This window comes from Marmota marmota, unplaced genomic scaffold (genome assembly GCF_001458135.2).
Source record: "Marmota marmota marmota unplaced genomic scaffold, marMar, whole genome shotgun sequence".
NCBI classification, from domain to species: domain Eukaryota; kingdom Metazoa; phylum Chordata; class Mammalia; order Rodentia; family Sciuridae; genus Marmota; species Marmota marmota.
Genome location: NW_025999990.1, coordinates 31,627,162 through 31,651,212, shown reverse-complemented (window position 1 = coordinate 31,651,212; position 24,051 = coordinate 31,627,162). Strand labels below are relative to the sequence as shown.

Sequence of the window (24,051 nt, the reverse complement as noted above, 5' to 3'; positions counted from 1 at the left end):
TTCATGTCACATTCCATTGCATGAATGGCCCAGAGGATATCTCCCTCTGTCCTACTGCTTAACGACTGCCTGTGAATCTACAATTAATCATTTATATAACTATGGATGGTATTAGGTATCTAGTAATTTATTCACTATTTTGTATATGTTTTCCCATTTTTTTTCTGGAAAAAATAACAAAGTTTTATTGAAAGATACTATCAAAGAGCAAAATAAATGAAGAAATGCTTTGCTGATAAATAAGGGCTTCTATGAGGAAAAACGGTATTGATTTCTCTAAGTTCATCTGAGTGCAATGCCATTCTTCTCACAACACTAGTTTGTTTTTCATATGCATTAACAAGCTATCTCTAAATGTATGTGAAAGTGCTTTCCCATTTTTTTTAGATTCACTTAAGCAATTTTAAATAAGTTTATTTTGACATTTTTCAAGAGCTTGTCCAAAAAAAAGATCAAGTTTAATTACTTTGAATATTCCCATGAATTTTCTGTTTTTGAAAATCACTCTTTTCATCATAATCTAGAAAAGGAAATTCTTTCATTTAATAACTTTTAAATGAAAGTTACTTTTTTTGAGAGAGTGAGCTTCAGAAGGATTCTGAACATTTTTTTCAAGCCTGTTTTTTGATGTGTTGGTTGGCTACAGCAGAGGGCCTTTAATTTGGGTATGCATAATACTCACTCCCAAGGATTTGCTAAACACAAATTGTTGGGCCCATTTGGTAGGTCAGAAGCTGGGCCCATGAGTTTTGATTTCTAGTAAGAGCTCAAAGGATGCAGATGCTGCTCATCTGGTAAACTCACTTGGAGTAGCTAGGACATTTGTATCTAATCTGCATGCCATCCAAATAACCATGGCCATTATGAGTTTGTGGAATAACCTTGACCTCTGGAGTTCTTAATATATTTAATCCATTCTAAAACTCCAAATATACAATGTTTATCTTGTTCAGAATATTAACAAGCAAAATTGTACATGACCACTAGTTTTCAAATAAACTGGCTAGCATCTCTTCTCGGTTTGTCAATTCTTCTTATTTTCCCATAAAGTGTTTGAAAATAACTTATTTTTGCATTAGTATTCTGTTGAATCTCTGTAAGTAATAGTCTGTCAAGATTATGAGGGAAAAACTCTCCATTTTTATTAAGCACTATTGAATGAAATTAATTCATCCTAAAAGGTCAGAGATATATCATAATACTTATTAAAATAAAATGAAACTGCTGCTGACATTTGGATGTGCTTTGTGGACTAAATGTGTTTTTCTTCACTGTTCATTTTGTCTTCCCTTTGCTCTGTTCTTTTCTGTTTTAAAGGATCATGAATCCTGAAATCATCCCTATCTAGTTTGCTATCATTTTCCTGACAATGGTCACTCCTTTATTTCAATTTTGTCCATCAGAATTTTACATTTTTAACAATGATGAATGTTTAACATATGTATTAGATTTTGAAGCTTGTGCCTGTCTTTTACTCTTTGTTTTTGGCTTCCTTTATATGTAAATTATAGGACGACTAATAATTCTAAAAGAAAAAAATATGTTATTATATAAATTAATATACGATATAAATGTTAATAAATAAAATATAAATGTTCTTATGTAAACATATAACGTTAATAATATATATAAAATATATAATGTTAATTAAGGACTGTACACTTTTGAATGACATCTATGCTATTTGAACTGTATTATTAAAATAGCTTTATATCACATAACATAGTTATTGATAAACCTATTAAGAAGTTTTCTTACTAGGAAATTTAAATTTTTAAAGCCATGTCATATGTCAATGACAATTTTATATGCTGATATGGTTTGAATGTGAGGTGTCCCCCAAAAGCTCACATGTGAGAGAATGCAAGAAGTTTCAGAAAAGAAATGTCTGGGCCACAAGAACCTTAATCCAATCAGTGCATTAACCACCTGATGGGATTAATTGAGTGGTGCATGAAGGCGGGTGGGGCATGGCTGGAGGGGTTGGGGCATAGGGGGCATGGGTTTGGGGTGTATATTTATATCTGGTGAGTGGAGTCTCTCTGTTTTCTGATCATCATGTGAACTGGTTCTTTCTGCCACACTCTTCTTCCTTGATGCTCTGACTCACCTCAAGCCCAGAGGAATGGGGTCGGCCTTCTATGGACTAAGACCTCAGACACAGTGAGCCCTCAAATAAACTTTTCCTCCTCTAAAGTTGTTCTGATTGAGTCTTTTAGTCACAGCAGTGAAAAAGCTGACTAAAACATATGCCATTTCTTCTGGAACCGCCAGGCATCATACGGACAGGTTCTATGTTTGCCGCAATGTGCTAAGAGAAGTATAAGTGAGATGCATAAAATCTGACTTTGCATACAGTTTCTTTCATACCTACTATAGGTTTGTGTCATGCAAATACAAGGAGTCAGATAAAGTCTAACATGACCTCCCTACCATAATGTGTTGCTTTGCAATAGGCCCAATCACTATAGGATCAAGTAACCATGAACTGAACCCTTTGAAATCATAAGCCGGAATAAACCTTTTCTCTTTCTAAGTTTATTATCTCAGGTATTTGTTACAGGAAATGAAAACTTACTAACACCATGAAAAGAAAATCTTTTTGTTTTACACATGCACTCATTGGAAGGATGTTCTACATTCTAAACTGTTGCTGAAAATACTTTAATCTTTGTGTCTCCTATCTCCATTTCTCACATACTTTGTTGCCAGGAATAACAACACATGTTCACTTTAGGAGCTGTGGTTGTGAACACCTTCATAATATGCTGCCAGGCACATTTGGGGTAGCAGTATTCCTGGAAGATCTTTCTATATTGGCATGGTGAGCAGTAACTCAAATGCACTAGGAAGTGATGATGAATCTCATCTTTTTTCCCCATTGTTTTGTACAAAATGGTTTAAGTATAAAGGTTTTACAGTTTATCTTTTACAAATGGGATCATGATTAAATGAGAAGAAAACTGGACACTATTCAGAGCTATTATACCTGAAACTGATAACAACAATAAAATTTTGAATTGATTTCTATTTGTAGAAAAGAACAAACTTCAGTTTACTCATGAGAATTGCATTTTATAAAATCAGGAAGCACTTCCATTTGGGGGAGTGCAAGTAAGTGATATTGGGTGACCAAAGGGAAGATAAACAGGTGTAGGGACAGTCACTAATGCTCAGTTTTCATGTATTTCCACCAGGCAACTTCAATAATGCAATTTGGGAAACTGTTCTTGGCTCAGAAAATTATAAGTGTGATTCTCTGCCCCTCTCAAATATTACTTTATATAAATACTTTCTTTATGTTATAATCTTTCAGCCATCTAGAACTAAAATTCCTGAATACTACAAACATAAAACCCTTTGATGATAAAATTGATATTTAAACTGAAAAAAATTTTTAGTCCACAGATTAATTTATGATATATTACAAGTTCTAAAGATAGCATAAATATAAAAATAACTCCTGTAAGTCAACAAAAAAAACTTAAATAATTTGATTAATTTTTTGACTTGCGGGCTGTCAAGACTTGTGCCAAGTCTACCACTTGTAGCACAGTGGTAGAGTGCTTGCTTAGCTTGTGAGAGGTCCTAGGTTCAATCACCAGAGCTGCAAAAATATATAGATGAATAAGTAGATAAATAAAAATAAATATTAACTTGAGTCAACATTTCTCCAAAGATAATATACAAATGACTAATAAGCATATAAAAAGACACTCAACATTGCTAATCATCAGAGAGATGCACATCAAAATCACAATATTACCTCACGCCCGTGTTTATAGTACAGTTAATATAAAAACAAAGAAAAACCAAAAATAACACACATTAGCAATGATATGGAGAAACTGGAGCCTTTTTGAACTGTTGGTGAGATAGTAAAATGGTGAAATTCTTAGGGAAATAGTATGACAGTTTCTCAAGAAGTTAATCATAGGATTAGCATAACATCCATTAATCTTACTTCTAGGTATATATTCAAAAAGATTGAAAGCAGGGTCTCAAAGAAATATTTGCACCTCAATAATCAGAGTAGCACATTTACAATAGCTGATAGCTTAAAGCAATGCAAATAAATGCCCATGGATGGATGGATGGATTAATAAAATCTGATATATACATATAATGGAGTAATATTAACCCTTAAAAAGGAGTAAAATCCTGTTGTCCTTAGAAAGGAAAAAATATATACTATAAATTGGTGAACTTTGAGAACATTATCATAAGCAAAAAAAGCCTGTCACTCTAGAACAAATAGTCTCTGATTCCCCTTATATGGGGTACCTAAAGAAGTAAAATTTCTACATGCAATAGAATGGTAGTTACCAGAGAGGGTGGCTAGAGACCAAGGGGAACACATGTTTAATGGGTTTAGATTGCTGGTTACACATGATGAAAAGGTTCTAGGGATCTGAGACATGACAATATAAATGTTCTTAAACATGCACTTAAAAGTGTATAAAGTGGCAAATTTTATAATTTTTTTTACCAAATAAAAAATTACAAATGAAGCATTTTTATTTTTTAAAAATCCCACAATTTATATAAGGAAAAATTGATCGAAGTCTATTATGTACATAAATTGACATATGACACTATAATCCATAAATATGTATAATCAAACGTGTTAATCAAACATAAAAAAAGTGTTCAAGAAGATGGAAATGTTAACTATTCTGACTTGATTATTGCAAACATGTATCATATTATCACAACAAACCCCATATATTTGCATAATTAAAATAATAACAAACCAGATATCCAGCAATAAGATATCCAACAATTAAGGACTTCTGTTGTTCTTAACTATGATGTATTTGTTTTTGCAACTTTGATTCCTTATACTACTGTGGGGTTATTTAAAAAAGCAATTGGTGAAAAATAAATAAATATGGAAAAAAATGCCCTCATGTCAAGCATTATCATTTTTCTCTCAATTCAAGTGGGGGTGCTGCTCTGTGGTTGATACTATTGAGATACCACTTTTGGATGGTGAGGTAGGAGAGAGAGGACAGTTGTCACTTTTGCTTCTCTATTTTGATGAATATAATTTGATTTATTACTGACAGAAAGTTATCTTATGAGATAGTTTTTGAAGACAGAAGGTCTCAGAGATAGTGCAAAGATACATTCAACACTACAGAGGTAACAAATCATCTTAGATATTAACATTTATTTCTAGGCAGACAGAAGAGAAACGTGGGTCAGGCTCCACACACTGATGGGGTAGTGTATGGGGAGGGGAGTAGGGTATAAACCATCATCCTAAAAGGGGTTTGGGACAACTGATCCTCACAACTCTCTTAATAGCACACATGCATAATGTGCTAATGGTTTAATTAAGTTTTCTACCAAAGGGGGAAAAAACTGCCCCATCACTTGGGAATTCCACTTGGGAATAAAAGGTATAGGTCAAAAACAACACATTTTATTTACGGTTACGACATACTTAGTTAATAGAATTAATATCCAATCTACTACATGCTTAATATGTGAAAGAACTGCTACTGAGAGAGTTTGATATACATATATATATATATTTTACCCAATTTGTCAAGACATTTTTTCATTATACAAATGATGACATAAATATATGTAAGGAATGACATTTACAGTTTCTTTCAACCCCAAGATTCTATGATTTCAGAGCTTTTAAGAGGAAGAGCCTAATAAAGCATATGTTCTTAAAGCTTCTAGAGATAGTATTTGTCAGTGATAATGATTTTACCTTTTATTACAAGGTTAGAATACACTATATTAGAGAAATCTTCTACCCAGTAAAGTGAAAACACGCATCCCTGATATAATTCTTCTTTCAGTTTCAAACACATCATTAAAATTATTGGTTTGTATCACTCTGCAGTAGAGGTCCCCAAATGACAAACTCCATCTTTTAATATTTCAATTTAGTTTCCACAATTAAAATAATAAAAGGTAAATACAGGCCCCAGATCATGGTGGGTGGTCAGACACTGAAGCCATGCTGCTAGAGTTTCAATATCAACTCTGCCATTTACTCTCATTTTTCTCAATCATGTGTGTGACAGTAACTACTTCCTGGGGTCTTTGTGAAAGTGAACTGGACTAACTACCAGGTAACACTGCTGTAGATAATAAACACAACGTGAAAGTCAATCACCATTTGCTATCTTCTTATTACTACGGACGATGAAGATGTGGCTTCAGGGTTTTGTAAGTTGTCAGCATTTGTCCACGGACTATCTTGGTTTCAGCAACTCAATTCCCCAACCCACTTTGTTATATGCGTGACCTTGAATAATTTATTTAACCTCTCTAAGCCTTAGGTCGTCCTTAAAAACAGAGATGATAAAAATATCACATTATACAGGATAAGTACTCATAATTTTTTTATTTTTTAAATTTTTTTTATTATTAGTTGTTCAAAACATTACAAAGTTCTTGACATAAGGTACGCATAATTTTATTTACCAATTAAAAATGGAAAATAGTAACACTACCCATCTCATGGGATGAAAAGAATATACAAATATTTAAGTGTTTAAGACCAAAAGTGGATTGAGAATTATTTCCCAAAGAAGAAAATACTACAATACATTAAAGTAGTGACTAACAGGAGGGCTATAATTAATTATTATAATTATTATAAAGGTTAGTTTTAAATCTTCCTAAACCATTTAAAGTAGTACGCCTGAATAGTAAACTTAGTCGCAAAAACTCACAGGTGATCATTGTGAGAGGGAGTTTTAGACAGCTGAGGAATTAGGTTTCTGCATGTCCACTGTGGCCACCCATACCCTTTGACTTCAGAGGAAATAAAATCCTCATGGTCATATGATTGCAGGTACCTGAATATCTTAACTTCCAACATTTGGTTGCATGAAATGTGGTCAAATATTTTATATTTTGTTCATGCACATTTTAAAATGCTATAAGATTTATTTTATGTCATCTATTCAGAGAACAAAGCTTTCATGGTCTTCTTTACAACGTATTAATGGCTTATTGCTCATAGTTATGCCTGATTCTCAAAAATCTCCTTGTAGACACTCTAATTTGTTTTTTCTCTAGGCCAACATTGAAAAACCAATATATCCTAGTCTTCCTCAGTACATCTTATTATAGTGAAGCACACCAAATGATACAATGTTGTTGTGTTAAATATAATACAAATATTTTCATTTTGTAGCAAAGCATTTATATACACAGATGTTAGGTAATATTTCATCCATAATCTTTCTTTCCTGTATGTTAGGGCAGACATGAATATATGGAGGTAAATTTTAAATGAAGACAAAGCTCTGACTTCCTTAAGCTCTCTAAATTGGTGGCCTCAGCAACAGACTTGAACAGATAATCATCATATAGCCAATGGTTAGTATCCACTTTTGTTTTACAAATAAATTGGGAAACAGATGTGTAGATGAATAAATAGCCACTGCAATTGATTTAAAACTTTTGATCAAATAAACTGCTTGGCTTTATAGAAAAATCCATCTTTAAGAATAAAAACTTTTAGATTTATTCTTAAGCCAAAACAAAATAAAACAAACAGAAAAAAAAGTGAGTGTGCTTAATACAGCCTCTCTTTCTACTTATGCACATCTAAAGTACTTTGTGATATAAACTACTATTTTCCTTTATATTTATCAGATTGAAGTAATACTTGTTAAGTACAATAATTAAAGCTATTCAATATATTAATTAAAATCTACTAATGGTATTTTAGTAAGTTTTTAGTATTAAATCAAATCATATTTTACTCTATAAACACTATCTCATTTATATATCCCTTTCATCCTTCGAGGTAGGTAGTGTCAAAAGAATAACGTAAAGGTGTCAATTTACATGAAACAGGGTTTTCTAAATGGTATTCTGCTAAATAAAGAACCAAACTCAGAATTAACTAAGTTTATCTATTATTTCCACTGCAACTTGGATGCCTTACAGGTTTAGTCAGGTTTTTTTTTTTTNAGTGTATGTATATGTGTGTATATATATATATATATATATATATATATATAGTGGTGAAACGCGTGGTGGTGGTCAATTCTACTCTGAGTGTCAATGGGGTTAGGACATGTAGCGGCAGGATAAATAAATCAATGCAACCCAATTACTGATAAATCATCCTGTATATAAGCAGAGGTATCCTGTATATAAGCAGTTAGCTACATGTGCTTATTTAAACTTAACTAAGATTAAAAATGTTGTTCTTGAGTCACACTAGCCTTAATTCACATGTTCTATAGCTACATGTGCCAGTGGTTGTCATACTGGTCAGTCAGTGAATAACATTTCTGCGGGGACATTTGACAATGCTGTTCTAGCTAAACTGAATTCTCTACTGTACATGGATAGGTATCTAAGGAAACATAAGATGAGATAAAATTAAGTCTCAGGTTTTTGCACTTTTGATACATCTGCAAGTAAAATTAATAAAGTCATTTTTGTGAAATTAGCAGTGTCAACTGTAATTGTAAACAGCCAAATTCTTGAAGCATGTACCTGTAAGCTTTTTATGGAAAATACTTGACATTACAGATTCAGAGGTTAATTCTTCCATCAGCATATGCATAAATCTTCTTTAAATGTTAATAGGGGAATGTTAATGACACATACTCTAAGATAAACATGAGAGAATAGTTTCTGTCTGTGGAAATCTGTTTTCTCTGCATTCTGATCTACTTAACCTGAAACTGTGCTTAGCATTTGCATAACTTTAAGTTACGATTTATAAATTCAATCAGTTATTTTTTAACATTTTAATTCCATATCTGCTTTTTTTGAAGCCCAAATTTGGAGTGCTATAGTGTAAATTGAGGTATTCTTCTAAAAATATATTCAACAGTTTAATAATTTCATTTAAATTTTTTGTTATGGTTTGGATATGAGGTATCCAAAAGCTCTTGCTAAAGAAGGAATATTCTGAAATAAATGATTAGGTTATGAGTCCATTCAAGTTTGAATGAACTGACTGGGTGGTAACTGTAGGTAGGTGGGGTAGAGCTGGAGGAGGTGGAGCACTGGGAGCAAGCCCTAGAAGGGTCCTTCCTTCCCTGTGGCCCCTTCTCCCGTCTCTTGCTGTCTTCCTCTACTTCCTGCTTGCCAAGTCCTCTGCCATAATGTTCAGCCTCATCTAGGGTCCTGAGCTATAAAGTCAGCTGATGATGGTCTGATCCTCTGAAACCATGAGCCAAAATAACCTTTTCCTTCCCTAAGTTGTTCTTGTTAGGTCTTTGGCTCACAGTAATGCAAAAGCTGTCTAAAACATGCTTATTTGATTAGTTTCTTCATTTTCATTTCTTATAAATGAAATATCCCCATCTGAAAAATCCCTAGAGAAAGTAAGTCTCTTTATTTATATGATAGGTTCTTCAAAGCAGTGAGGAAACATGTTGCCTTTCTTTCTCTGAAGTTCATTTTGATTTAGCTTTCCCACCCATCTGCAATGCATCTTGATCACACAGACTTAACCCAACAGAGGAGAACTTACGAATGAAGATAAATTGATTTCAAAACAGACAAAAAAAGAAAACTATAAAGAGAAATTCAGGGAGAAGAAGACAAACTCAATAGTTACAAGCATTTCTTCAGGAAAACAAGGAGCCTTTGAAGAAAAAAAATCCACATCCTGTGAGCACTAAAGAGGAATATAGTTCTAAAAGTTGTTTTGTTTTCAACAAAATTGTATTGAAAAATCAATCTGATGCTCACATTTTTTAACATTGCAATTTCCTTTATTAAAATTTTCTTTCAGACAATTAAAAAAAAATAATTCTTGTGATCAAACTTTCACAACCAGATTAACTGCCTTCAACACATGCATGTGAAGGAGGAATAATTTGCCTTGTCCAAACTAGGCCTACATTTCTAACACTAGAGTCTAATAGAATCTAGAATTCTTTCAGAATGATTTGATTTCATCACATAAAAGTTGGAAGGCCATATCAACTCCTGGTATGACATCAGGAGGAACTTTATGGGGTGGCTCCCTGGAAAACCTGGTGATAATTAAAAGAGAGAAAAAACAACGCTTAAAGTCTTTGGGCATTATCTAATTGCATATAGCAAATTAGAAAAATCTCTTCAAAAAAACTTACTGAAATATGGAAAAAACAGAGAGAGTATGAGGTTATGTGACAAGATCAGCACCACATTTCCTTTTCCTAACTCAAACACACAGCTATTCCACTCCAGATGGATACAGCCAAAATTTAAGGAGACAGTAATATGAATACCTTCCTAGGCAGGACAGGATGTTAACATTTCTCATTCTGCTCTCAGCTGTTGCTGAAACTAAATGTTCTGGGCCAGTGCAATCAAGGTGATGGCTCACTTTTTGTAACCGGGCCCCATACATAGACAGAAAACAATCTTAGTTTGAGCATGAGAGCTCTATTCACCCTTGTTCCAGATCATAAGGCACTGGGTCTACCCTGCAAGAAGAAAGTCAAGATCTGAGGCTGCTGATTCCCAACTAGAAACTGGCTCTAAAGTAGGAGTGCCAGTTAGAAACTAATACACCTTGTTCTCATTCCCAGATCCACAGATTTTTCCTGGGATGAGAAAGACACCTTAAAGGAGATAGCTTCTTATCTCTAAGGTTACTCTCTTCATTGGCAACCGAACCGAGAGAAGTTCAAGCCTAAGGGAATTCTTAAAAACAGTGGAAACTTTGCAAAAGGCAATTGGAAGGAGATTGGGAGATCAATTGAAGTAATACACTGAAGTATAGGTTGACTAGTTTTGGGAGAGAGAACCAAGAAAAGAGACAGACTCCACTGGTTCCAAACAAAGCTCAAATGCTGATGTTAGGAACTATTACTTCAAAGAATCCTGAATTTTATTGCATTGGTCTACACAGCAAATCGTGTCTCAGGGCATTGTTGAAATCAATAGACTATTAGTTGGTAAGTAATGGCAACTTATTGATAGTTGTGATTAGGAAAAGATATAGTTAAAGAGAACAAAATCACTGTTATCCAAAGTGAGTGTGGACATTCCCAAAGCTCCACTCCCCTGAGAAGCATCATCAGAAATAATGTGTATATGAGGTGGGGAGATTAGACTTCATTAGAATAATAAAACCAGGCCTTAACTAAATAAACAAGCAAATAACAATAAGGAGTCTTGTGGTGAAGGACTGAGAAGTGGGGAGCATCCAGAGATCGTACAACACGTATCCAAAAGAGGAAATTTCCAACAACAAAGCAACAAAAGTGCAGATATAAAAAAAAAAAAATAGGAAAATATAAACTGAAATCATCTCTTTGAATGATCAGGTATTTGTTTAATGGATAAAGACTTCAAAAGTCTTTATATATAGGTTGGAAAATGCAAGGAAAACATGATTAAAGAAGAAAAATAAATCTCTAGGAAGATGATGGGTTTAGTTACATTAGTTTTTAAATCCAAAATTATTTTTCTTTTGCATTGGGAAAATCCAGGAAATAAATTCTCATTAAATACTTTTTTTTTGCTTGGGCTGAAGATATAGCTCAGTTGGTAGAGTGTTCACTTCACATGCACAAGGCTCTGGGTTCAATCCCTAGCGCCACCCAAAAATAAATAAATAAATCTTTTTTCCCCCACATTAAAAACAACAATAAAAGTCACTTCAAAAAATAAAAAGAAGAAAAAAGTATGATGAGTATTTACATCAAGCAGAATATCAATAAATCAAATTTTAAAAAAGTATCAAATGGAAATTATATCATTCAAAAATACATCAAACTGAAATGAAAGGCTCAAAAGAAGGACTCAACAGTTGACTTTACCTGGTAGAAAAAAGGAGTATCAAACTTGAAGATAGATTAATTGAAATGAGGCAACTCAGAAACAGAGAAGAATAAGAGTGAAGAAATATGGACCATATCTCAGAGAAATGTAAAAGACCATTAAGTGTGCAATACATGTTTAACAGGAGAAAAAGAGAGGAGAGAGGGCAGAGAGAGGAAATGAGCAGATAAATATTCAAATAAATATTCAAAACAGATAATGATAACTGAAAAATGTTCAGATTTTTGAGAAAAACATTAACCTACACATTTAAGGAAGCTCACCAAATACCAAAATAGAATAAGTGCAGAGATCCACAAATCAACACATAATAGTGTAAATGCTAAAAGAGAAAGAGGAGGAAAAAAATATTGAGAAAAATGAATGAACTCTTCACCATCATCCGGCCTTTGAAGTCAGGTGGAACTAAAGGAGAAGATGATGTGGACAACAGAGAAATTTATCCAAAAAAAGATTGCTTGCAAAAGAACCTCGATGAGATGAATGGTGAACTTCTTATCAGAAATAATGGGGGCTAGTAGCCAATGGGACAGTGTATTCAAGGTGCTGGGGAAAAAACAAAAACAAAAACTCTTGACCAAGAATACTACATCCAGCAAAACTTTTTCAAAAATGTAAGTGAAATAGTGACATTGCCAGATAACAAAAACTGAGAGAAGATGTGGCTAACGGAATCACCTTACAAAAAATAATAAAGGAAAAATTTCAGGCTAAAAACAAAAAGTAATCTTAGTTGCTAATCCATATCCACACACACACAGAAAGCAAAAGGATCAATGCCCCACTGATTTCCAAACTCAATGAAATGTGATCCTATAATGATAAACAGTAGAAATGAAAAATCTCTTCTTTTTTACATTAGTTGACAAAAAGCAGTTGAAAAAAACGATATGTGGAAAACATATTGTTGGGCCTATAACATGTAGAAATGTAATATATTTGCCAATAATAGCATAAAGGAGGTAGAAGGGAGCATATTCTACCATAAAATGATAAGAGAGTAAAGTGAATCCAAAGGAACCAAATAAGGAAATTAGAAAAGACAAAGTTAAATTAAAAAACTATAAATATCCACTTCTCCTTCCTTCCCTCATATTAATAAAACTAATACAATTATGTAATGTGATAATTACAACAATGTATTATAATATTTAAAGATGTAATGTGTATAATAATAATCCAAGAACAAAAGGAAAAAGAGAATAGGACTACAAAGGAGTTAGGTTTTTCTATCTTGCTCAAATTAAGTAATAAATCTGAAGCTTATTCTGATAATTTGAAAGGCACATGGTAAGACATAAAGCAGTCACAAAACAAATAATAGAAAAAAGTCTTTAGTGAAATTAAAAGGCTATAATAAAAGTATTCATTCAAGGCAACCAAAGCAGTTAAAATTTATGTGCAATTTCTTTTAAAATATTTTTTAGTTGTCATGGACATTTTTATTGTATTCATTTATATGTGGTGCTGAGAACTGAACTCAGTGCCTCACACATGATAGGCAAGCGCTCTGCCACTGAGCCACAACCTCAGCCCTATGTTCAATTTTAATGGCTCAATATGACCAAATAAATTTTCAGAAGAAGAACAAAATAGGGGGACTTTTGCCAGTTTCAGAAAACTTTCTATAAAACTATGATAATCAAGATAACATGAACATCAATAGAGTAAAGAGTTTAGAAATAAGCCCATGTGTCTTGTCAATTGATTTTCAGCAAGATATGAAAGACCCCTCAACAGGAAAGATGGTAGTGGTACAAATAAGAGTAAGAGCCAAAACTATAAACAGTAAGAAAACTGGGGGTAATTTTCATAACCTTGGACTTGGTAACAAATTCTTAAATATAACACAGAAAACATGAGCAACATAAAAGATGGGCTTCATTAAAATTAAAATTACTCATAATTCAAGAGACACTATCAGAAAGTGAAAAGATCACCCACTAAATTGGAAAAAATATTTGCAAATCATATATTCCATATGGGACTTTTATCTAGAATAAATGAAGAAGTTACATAATTCAACAATGAGACAAACAACCTAATTTGCAAATTATCAAAGAATCAGACTAAAAATTTATCCAAAACAGATGCATGAATAATCACTAGGAACATGAAAAGATGTTTGGCACAGTTTAGAGAGATGCATATCAAAACCACAATGAGTTACCATTTCCCAAACATTAAGATAGCTAGCATTTTAAATAATGAATACTGGTGAAAATGCTAAGAAATTAGACCTCCTCTACGCTGTTGCTAGAGATGTATAACATTCTATACACTCTGGAAAACAATCTGGTAGTTTTGCCAGATTGACTAAACATAGAACCAACATAGAACCAGTAATTCCACTCCCAGATAAATAAAAAGTGAAAACAAATATCCATACAAAACCTTGTACACAAATTATTTAAAGGAACATTATTCATAATAGCCCTAAAGCAAAAACAACAAAAATGTCCATCAACTGATGAAAGGATATGTAAAACGTGGCACTGCATGTTCATATAATGGAATTTTTTTAGTCACAAAATGAAGTGAAAAAATGCTAAAAAATAAATGGACTTTGAAAATAGTATTCTAAATGAAAGAGGCTAGTCACAAAGATCATATGCTATATGATTCCATTATATGAAATGCTCAGAATAAGAAAATTCAGAGAACCATAAATAGTTTAGTGGTTGCTTAAGGCTAATGGAGATGAACAAAGGGAGTCATAGTTAAGAGAGTTCAGGAGTTCTTTTTGAGATAATGAAAACCTTCTAAAATTAACCATGGTGATGATTATATATATCTAAAAATATGCCCACTTTCTGTTGATGAATTGTATATGACCTATCCAGCAATAAATCATAGGGCGGATTAGCTTGCTCCTTTCCAATCTATATGAAAGCACTCTTTTACCATGAACTCTCTCCACCATCATCGGGCCTTTGAAGTCAGGTGTAACTAAAGGAAAAGATGATGTGGACAACAGAGAAATAAGTGTGGGCAGGTAAGAAAGGTCCATGCTTTTCTTGCAATTATGCCATCTATTACATAATTTATAGAGAAAAATGCTAGCTTCATATTACACAATTCTGAATAAATTGACTTGAAAAAGAAAAATATTATGTCAGAAACAGACAAGCAAATGGATGGTAATTTTGCACGTCAGTTTTCAAATATATCACACTTAAAGAACTAGAGTTTCTTGCTGAGGAGACATCTAAAAATACACTTAATTTCAGAATTTCCATATGACAAGTGTTCAGTAAATGCTTGTTGCTGATTGAAAAAAAATGACCAGGAGATTTGTGCTGCAGAGGATTTGTAGGAAGAACACTGCGGCAGTTTTACTGGTGTGCACAGCACCATCCCTAGCACATACTTGGCCCACAACAAGTATTTATTTTCCTTCCTATCCTTCTTCCTCTCCCATAGGATTCACTTAGATTTTTTATTACAGTAGATTTAGAGTTGCTGACTGGAATACAAAAAAATCAAGGAACAAGGCAATGGTAGTTTTCTTAAAATACTTGCTAACATTTATTAAGATACCATAAAGTGGATTTTATTCAGGTTTTGTTTTTGTTTTTTAGTTGAAGAGACCACCTAGTACAACTCCATCATTTTATTGCATTTGATTATGGAGAATTTAAATAGGTATACCCACCCTTTGCCCATTTTTAAATAGGCAAATTCTCCCCTCAATATTTTTGAAAAGATAATACTACCTTTTAAATTTTTAGTATATGCATAAAATCACAGCAGCTTTTACAATTTTACCTTAAATATAACATGCTAAGAAAGAGATGATGGAATTATAGAATGTCATTTACAAAGGCAATACTGAATGTGCATATAATATACTTACTGATTAGCATTATGGATATATTATTATAAGTAAACACTATTGACATTTTTCTTCAGTATTGGGGGAGCAATGTATCTATATGAGCTGAAACCAAGTTTCAGAGCAAAGTTATGCTGATAATTTGGGGCTGGACCAGGTTAGCTCAAGAATGGCAAAACAGTCATTACTCCTCTATCCCATTCTCATGATACAACTAGCCAATATGGAAAGCAGTATGGAGATTCCTTGGAAAACTTGTAATGGAACCACCATTTGACCCAGCTATCCCTCTCCTCGGTCTATACCCAAAGGACTTAAAAACAGCATACTGCAAGGACACAGCCACATTAATGTTTATAGAAGCACAATCACAATTGGTAAACTGTGGAACCAACCTAGATGCCCTTCAGTAGATGAATGGATTAAAAAATGTGGCATATATACACAATGGAATATTACTCAGCAATAAAAGAGAATAAAATCATGGCATTTGCTGGTAAAAGGATGCAGTTGGAGAAGATAATGGTAAGTGAAGTCAGCCAATCTCAAAAAAACAAATGGCGAATGTTTTCTCTGATATAAGGTGACTGACTCAAAGTTGGGTAGGAAGAGGGAGCATGGGAGGAATAGAAGAATTCTATTGAGGGGTGGGAAGGGAAGTGAGGGGGCAAGGGGTTAACAATGATGGTGGAATGTGATGGACATCATTATCCAAAGTACATGTATGAAGACATGAATTGGTGTGAACATACTTTATATACAGACAGAGAGATGAAAAATTGTGTTCTATATGTGTAATAAGAATTGTGATTGTGATGCATTCCGCTGTAATGTATTTAAAAAGTAAAGCAATTAAAAATAAGAATAAAGAAGACACAGAAGGAATAATTTTAAAACAATATCATACAGAAATGGAATGAAACTTCTCATTCTTCTGATTGTACGTGATGCAGAGTTATATTGGTCATGTAATCATATATGCACATAGTAATAATGTCCGATCATTCTACTATCATTACTATCCCCATACCCGCTCCCCTCCCCTCACTCCCCCTCTGTCTAATCCAAAGTACCTGTATTCTTCCCTAGCTTCCCTCTTATTGTGAATATCAGATAGCATCTGCATATCAGAGAAGACATTCAGCCTTTGATTCTTTGGGATTGGCTTATTTCACAAAACAACTTTAAATTCATCATTATTCCTTTGGAGTATGGGCACGATAAATCAGCTGGACAGACACCCACTACCATGTATTTGCAACTGAAGCAAAAGATTACAACTGTCTGCCATTCCTAGTAAAAAAGTTAATCAATTGTCATTTTGACTGGGAACATCTGTCACCCAAGAAACATGGATTCTTCATATAGCAAACAGTCTTATAGACTTGACCAGTCACTTGGTATTCATTCTGAGTCATCACAAGTAATACAATTTTTTAAAAAATGATCCCTATAGTCAATCTGTTCAAAAGCTAGATAATTTCTGAAAGAGAAAGGAGCTAGGGAAGAGCTCTTACATGGCACAATCTGGTCTTTGACATTATTGTAGGTTTATTCAGTGTCAGATTTTTCTTTTAAGAGAATGTATCCTCAATGATCTTGACACTGCGTAGGGTATTTAGGATCCAATTATGAGCAAAATCATTGTACTTGCCCTCCAGACTTTTATATTCTAATTGTCATGGAGTTAGAAGATTTAAATCTACATAGGTTTTTATGTTAGGCTCTTCTTCCCATAATTTGTCCTTCATTTTCCATGAAATTTTAGCAAAATTCTTGTTGAAAATGTCAGCCTGTTTCAGTCTTGATGAGAATAAAGAGGGAGAGATTTGTTACCATAATTGGATCAAGATCTCAATATCCCTAGCATGCTCTTGAGACCTAATGATGCTCTCAAATAAAATCAAAGAATCTCAATCTCAAACATAAAACAGTCTGAACACTTGACAATCTGTGATTCTTCTCAGGGGAAAGACAATATTTATAGCTTTCGTTATGGGCAAAGATTATCTGAAATGTCTTGGAGTTTGGAAATGTCTCTGCAGATATCATAAAATGGTAATTTCTATCTTCTCAATTCAGGCCTAGAGATAATGCTACCATAACAAAGTTCCTAAATTCAACAACATGTCTTTGAGAGAAATTATGATTTGATACTGAATTTATTTCCTAAGAGTAAGGAACCATAAATGTGAAATACAGGAAGTGTAGCTAAAAACAAAACATAAAAAGCAAGTCTGCAATGTGAGGTTCTCACCAAAAAGTGATAATGTAAATCTGAAGGAAAAACATATTCCTATATTTTATAAATTAGGATATTTTGTTGTGCATTAACAATCTTAGCATAAATAAGCATAATTTTGAGTTAGTCCTAGTGTCTATATGGGAGATGCTTCAGAAAGCTTAATTGTTTTTAATATTAATAGAGTTCTACTGAACTTAATTCTACTTGATGTCTTCCTAAATATACCTGATATTAGCATTTGAAGCACTATTTATTTAACACTGAAAATAACATCAACCAGGTTCCCTAATTTCTGACTGTAAATTCTTTCTACCAGTCAATTCCAGACTGCCTAATTATCTTTATCTTTTCTTCCTCTCACCCTTAAAATATTAGCTAAGAACATTAGCTACACTCTCTGCCCCTTTTCAGCTAGTCTGATTGAATAAATACTTGGCAGAAACTGTGCTAAATGCTAATGTTTCCGACAATGGATGGTATTCTCTGAACCAATAGAAGAGATAAATGTGCAGACAAATATTTAGAACCTGTTGTTATAAATGATGCCAGAGAAATATATATCAGTGCTGAGACACACACACAAAAAGTAATAACGTTAATCAGGGGCAATTTCCCAGACCTAGAAATCTTCAGTCATGGATGGATAGGAATACAGCCAGTCAAAGATGTGTGTGTATGGTGTGGGTCAGGGACTAGGAGGGAGGATGGGGCAGGGTGAGTAAAGCAGCAATGTTGTTGTATAGAGAAAGAGTATAGTCAAAGACAGTAGTCCTTAAAGACTACTCAGGATTTCTCATGGTGGTAAGTGCTAAGGTTTAAATTAAAGATAACATTTGGGCACTGAATTAGAGCAGCAGGTGCTATAGGAACAAGGAATAAACAGCTTTGGAGGATGATAGCTTAAAAATACAAACTCCAGTGATTTGCCCTGCCAGAGACCCAGGACCCCACACTAGAAACCAGGCCACAAAGATATCTTGGTTGGGTTATTTCAGACATATTTGAAATGGTTATCTTGATCCACTTTGGTTCATGTGGTTTCAGACTCAATGATCCAAAAACAAATCTTATCATCATTATTTCTAGTACTGACAGTGTTCAAATTCATAAACATGGGATGCAAGGACTTTTGAGATGGTACCTCTTTTACTTTTTCAGACTCATCTTTGCCAGTATCTTGCCCACACCCCAATCTCCCACCACACTGACTTTCCTTCTGCCCCTCAAACATGCCATTCTCTGTCTTGAATTCAAGTCTTGTCTCTGCTTGGGGCCATTCCTTTAGCATGGAATGCAGGGTCCTTTCTCATCTCCATCATTTATCACCTCCCTTTCAGATGTTACTTCATCTGTTAGGGAGATCTCCACCCTCCAAATCCCAACCAGAGCCTCTTGTGGTGCTTCCATCAGAGACCATTCCCTTATCCCACTCTACCTTCTATTAGTCAGCCCAATTTCATAACCAGACTAAAGCCTTCCAGAAACAGGGATCACCTCCTTCTTCTTCATGTTTGTACCAATATAATATTTTATTCAAAGAAGCAACTCAATAGATACTTGTTAAATGATGGATAAAATGCAAAACACTTGGCATCCAAACTATCTTCAATGTATATTAAAAGAATATTTTCGATATTCATAAAAATTAAGTCCCCATTTACTCTCACACATGGAAAAAAGTCACACATGAAATCATTATGGATCAGTGAAAGTTCCATTAAGAAGTCATTCTGCTTTACTAAAATTAATGTCTCCAGTGATCAGGACTTATATTTAAGGAAAAATTCTGGAATTATTTTTCCTAATCATGATATCCTTTAATTATGTTTATCAAACTGTATAAAATACTTTGGGAGTGAAAATTATTCTCATTTTTCTAAAGGGGGAGTACCAGGAAAACTAATTAATGCTCATTCTCTGTGTTCTTGTATAATAATATTTTTTGCAGGAGATATAGACAGTTTTATTTTACATTTTTTGGCATTTACACAACAATTTAGTCCTTAAATCTACACTTTCTGTGAGCTTCTTAGGAATGTTTGTTAAATATTTTTACTATATTTGGGCTTTTACTGATGTTTTCCAGTGCACTGAAATTCTTTCATGCAAATATGCTGTTGGGAATATCATTATTATTGGTTTTATTATAAACTATTATTAATGTGACATAGTGGATTGGGCATTTTTAGAGCAGAAACCACATTTTGTATACCTTTGCATCCTCAGTGCCCAGCCTAATACCTAGCACATAGTAGCCTTCAATAAATATTCAATAGATGAAATAAAAGTTAACTTCATCACTTTTGTAAATCTAGTATTTTGATTATACTATTCATCTCCGTGATAGAAGACTGTATTATTTGGCTTTTTACAATGTAAATGAATTTACATCTTCCTTAATGCTGAAAAATCTTTTTGTTGTTGTTTCTTCCTCCTTTTAAGATGAAGTCCAGGGACTGGGGTTGTAGCTCAATGGTAGAGCACTTGCCTAACTAGATGTGTGAAGCTCTGGGTTTGATCCTCAGCTCCACATAAAAATAATAAAATAAAGAATTGTGTCCATTCGTAACTAAAATATACTTTAAAAAAGATGAAGTTCAATCTTCTGCCTGCATTTGAGACCTCTGTTGTCCAGGCCCTTGCCTCATCCCCTCTCATCATTGTCTCTCCTTGGGTCCTGAGTATGTCCCATCACCAATCATTCCCATAGGCACATCAGATTTTTCCCTGATTTTAGCTGGACTGGTTGGCTATCATCTGCTTATCTATGACACTGTTTCATTAATTTATAGTTAACACAAATAATGGTAACTCCTTATAGTTTTTTTTTTCCCTAAATCTATACTAACCATTGTATCTATTGTTTTTTCATTTAATTCTCATTCCATTTACCAGATCCCTAGTATTTAACTCAGGGCTTGGCACATTGTAAAGAGCAAATAAATATACATTGGCATCTAAATGAAAGAACTTTTTGCAGTAGAGTATAATTCTCTAGTGTAAGAGTAAATTGCGTTAAAAAGAGATTCAATAACTTCCCAAGCCCACATAGTTTCATCAATGGTAGAATCTGGATCACATTTCCCCACCTTCTTTTCTGGCTGGAAATTGTTTTTCTTTTACTACACAGATAAGGTGACAGATATTCAGGAAAATCTTTCATGAGCATCTCAAACTCACATCTTCCTCCTCTCAATTAAAAAAAAAATCTCCTTCATGTATGGCTCATTGATGACTTGGACAATTCTTACCCAAAGACAATTTTCCCAACTAATGTCTGTATACATTATATATTACTGTCCTAGGAGACTGTCATTGCTACATGTTTCATGTTTCCCACTTTTTTTTCCTGATGCCCTGGGGTGTGAACCTATGCCTTTTCCATTTCTGCATTTTCTAGGTTTAGTACACAATTAGTGTTCAAGATACTTGCGGACTTCGCTTGAAATTTCAATGTTAAGATTGTCTTAAAATATCAACTTAAATTCATACTTCATTTTATGATTGTTATTATTAATATAATTTGAAAATATAATTACAAATCATACAAATCTGATGAATGCTTTTACTGTGCATGCCTTTTTTTTTCTGAGAAAACCATATATTGATTCATGTCTCAGTGCTTTGAGCTCTGTCCTTTGTTCTCAAAGACAATAGAAATGTCTCTCAGGAAGGCTCAGGGACATCCAGTTTAATGTCTCCTTCCCTGTTCCTTCTCCTCCACGTCTCTCTATACCCTTCAAAATGATCCATTACTGCAGCTCTTTGTGTGCCAGACATATATGCCAGGAGCTTTGTGTTTTCTCACTCCGTTTGCTTCATCTCTGTTCCTGTTCATTGTTCCTCTTCTTTCATCCAAAACAAAGAGGCTCAGGCCTGTTCACTTCCCATTTTTAGCCTCCAGGTAAAACTCTGCTGATGACCCTACATCTTTCCTCATCTGCTGTCTTTCTTTCACCACTGGCCTCACACTCCACCTGTCAGTCAATCATACCTAACTCTATGATCATCTAGCACTTAAAACTCCATAAGCTCAAAACTGAGGCTAGTGCTGTTGCTGCCCTGGCAAAGGCCCTTGGACCTCAGAAAAATTCACTCTACCTCCTGTATTTTACACCCATGAATCAGTCCACGTAGTGCTGAGACATCCTACTGAAATTCTTTCATGCAAATATGCTGTGGTGTCGCCTGCTTTGGACTTTATGCTCCTATTCCTTTTCAACCTTTCAAACTTCTCTCATTTAAGTGATCCTTATTTGGGGAGTTTATACAATCTTTCTTCCTTCATGAAGTCTTCCTCAATTCTCTACTTTTGGTTTTCACAAAACATTTTTCCCCCTAAAAAACTGATACTCATATCTTTTTACTATTTTGTTGTTATTCATTTGATAGGTGGTATTACTCCCTCAGAGATGCTCTCTTTGCTGCCATACTCTCTGGTAGGGCACCATGTTTACACTCAAACAGAGGAATATTTGATGACTTGGACAATTCTTACCCAAAGACAATTTTCCCAACTAATATTAAATTATGCAAGTATTCTAGAGGTATCTCAGATGGGAATTGTCTCTCCTTGGGTCCTGAGTATGTCCCATCACCAATCATTCCCATAGACACTGTTAAATTATGCAAGTATTCTAGAGGTATCTTGGATGGATTAATTCTATATGTCAACTTGAATGGGCTAAGGAATGCCCAAATACATGCTAAAACTCTGTCTATATGTGTGTAAAGGTTTTTCTGTAATAGACTACCACCATTTGAACTAGCAGAATGGGTAAAGAACATCATCACCATCCAGGCAGGCATCATCTACTACACTAAGTACCCAATCTACCAGACTCAGAGATCAAACTGGCATCATTTCAATCAGGTGGTAGGGAGGTTAATTACACTGATTGCCTCCATCAGGGAAGGGGCAACGTTTGGTCCTTTATGAAAAAGACACTTTTGTTAGATACAGATTTGTCTTCTTTGCATACAATAATATTTCTGTCAATACTACCATCCATGGACTTTTATGTCTTCTCCACCTTTGGGGTATTCTATACAGCATTGCTTCTGATGGAGGAACTCACTTCAAAGAAAACAATAAATAAGGAAAAGAATGGCAATAGGTGGATGCTCATGAAATTCTTTGGCCCTGCTTTATTCCCCTTTAGTTCCCAACATCCTGAAGTACCTGGCATGATAGAACGGTATAACTGCCTTTGAAGATTTGGTCAAAGTGGTAGGTACATAGCAATACCTTGCAGAGCTGGGGAAAGGTTCTTTAGAAGGTTGTATATTCTCTGAATCAGCATTAAATATATGATACTGACTTTTTTGATAGCCAGTATCCATGGGTCTGAGAATCAACCAGTGGAAATGGAAGTAGCATTACTATTGCCACTAGTGACCTACTAGCAAAAATGTTGCTTCTTATTCCCATGATTTTATGCCCTGATAGACTACAGGTCTTAATTCCAGAGGGAAGAATAATCCTACCAGGAAACAATTTCATTGAACTTTTAGTTAAGATGGTTGTTTGGATACTTTGAACTTCTTTTGCCTCTGAGTGTGTTGGCTAGATGGTTGATCAAGATACCAAGAGGAAGCAGAATTATTCCTCCACAATGGAGATGAGAGAACTTGTCTGGAATGTAGGAGGTTCTCCTATGTCATAGCTTAGTTTTACAATGTCCTGTGATAAATGTCAATGAAAAACTACAAGAACCCAAACCAGAAAATATTACTAATGAACCTTCAAGAATTAAGGTGTGAGTCTCACCAGGTAAGGATCCTTGACCAACTGAAGGGGATTGCTGAAGGCAAAGGGAATACAGAATATCTAATAGAAGGTAATTATATACACCAGTTATGAGCATGGGATTATTTACATAAAAAGGACTATAATAGTCATGAGTATTCCCACTTTGTTACGAATATGTTTGTGTGTAAATCTACATGTACTAAGCAAATATCTGTTTCTTTTCTCTCCTATTGCCATATCATGTAACAAAAGATATATAGACTTTAGATCAATATTTATTATTAATTTTACAAGAAAGTATTTAAGTTACTGGATATCAGAAGAAGAAACATAATTCAAGAATGTTAACTCTTTTTCTTGGTAAGGAATTAGTTTGTTGTCTGTTGGACAAAATGTTTGTATCATGTTAGGCAGAATTATGGCCCTATTATTTTCTTC

General features: G+C 34.0%; 1 protein-coding gene across 9 annotated transcripts in view; it reads right to left on the bottom strand.

Moving 5' to 3' along the window:
* The window catches only part of Nol4 (nucleolar protein 4), a 302,493-nt gene that overhangs the window by 91,317 nt on the left and 187,125 nt on the right, over positions 1-24,051 (bottom strand). The window lies entirely within an intron of this gene.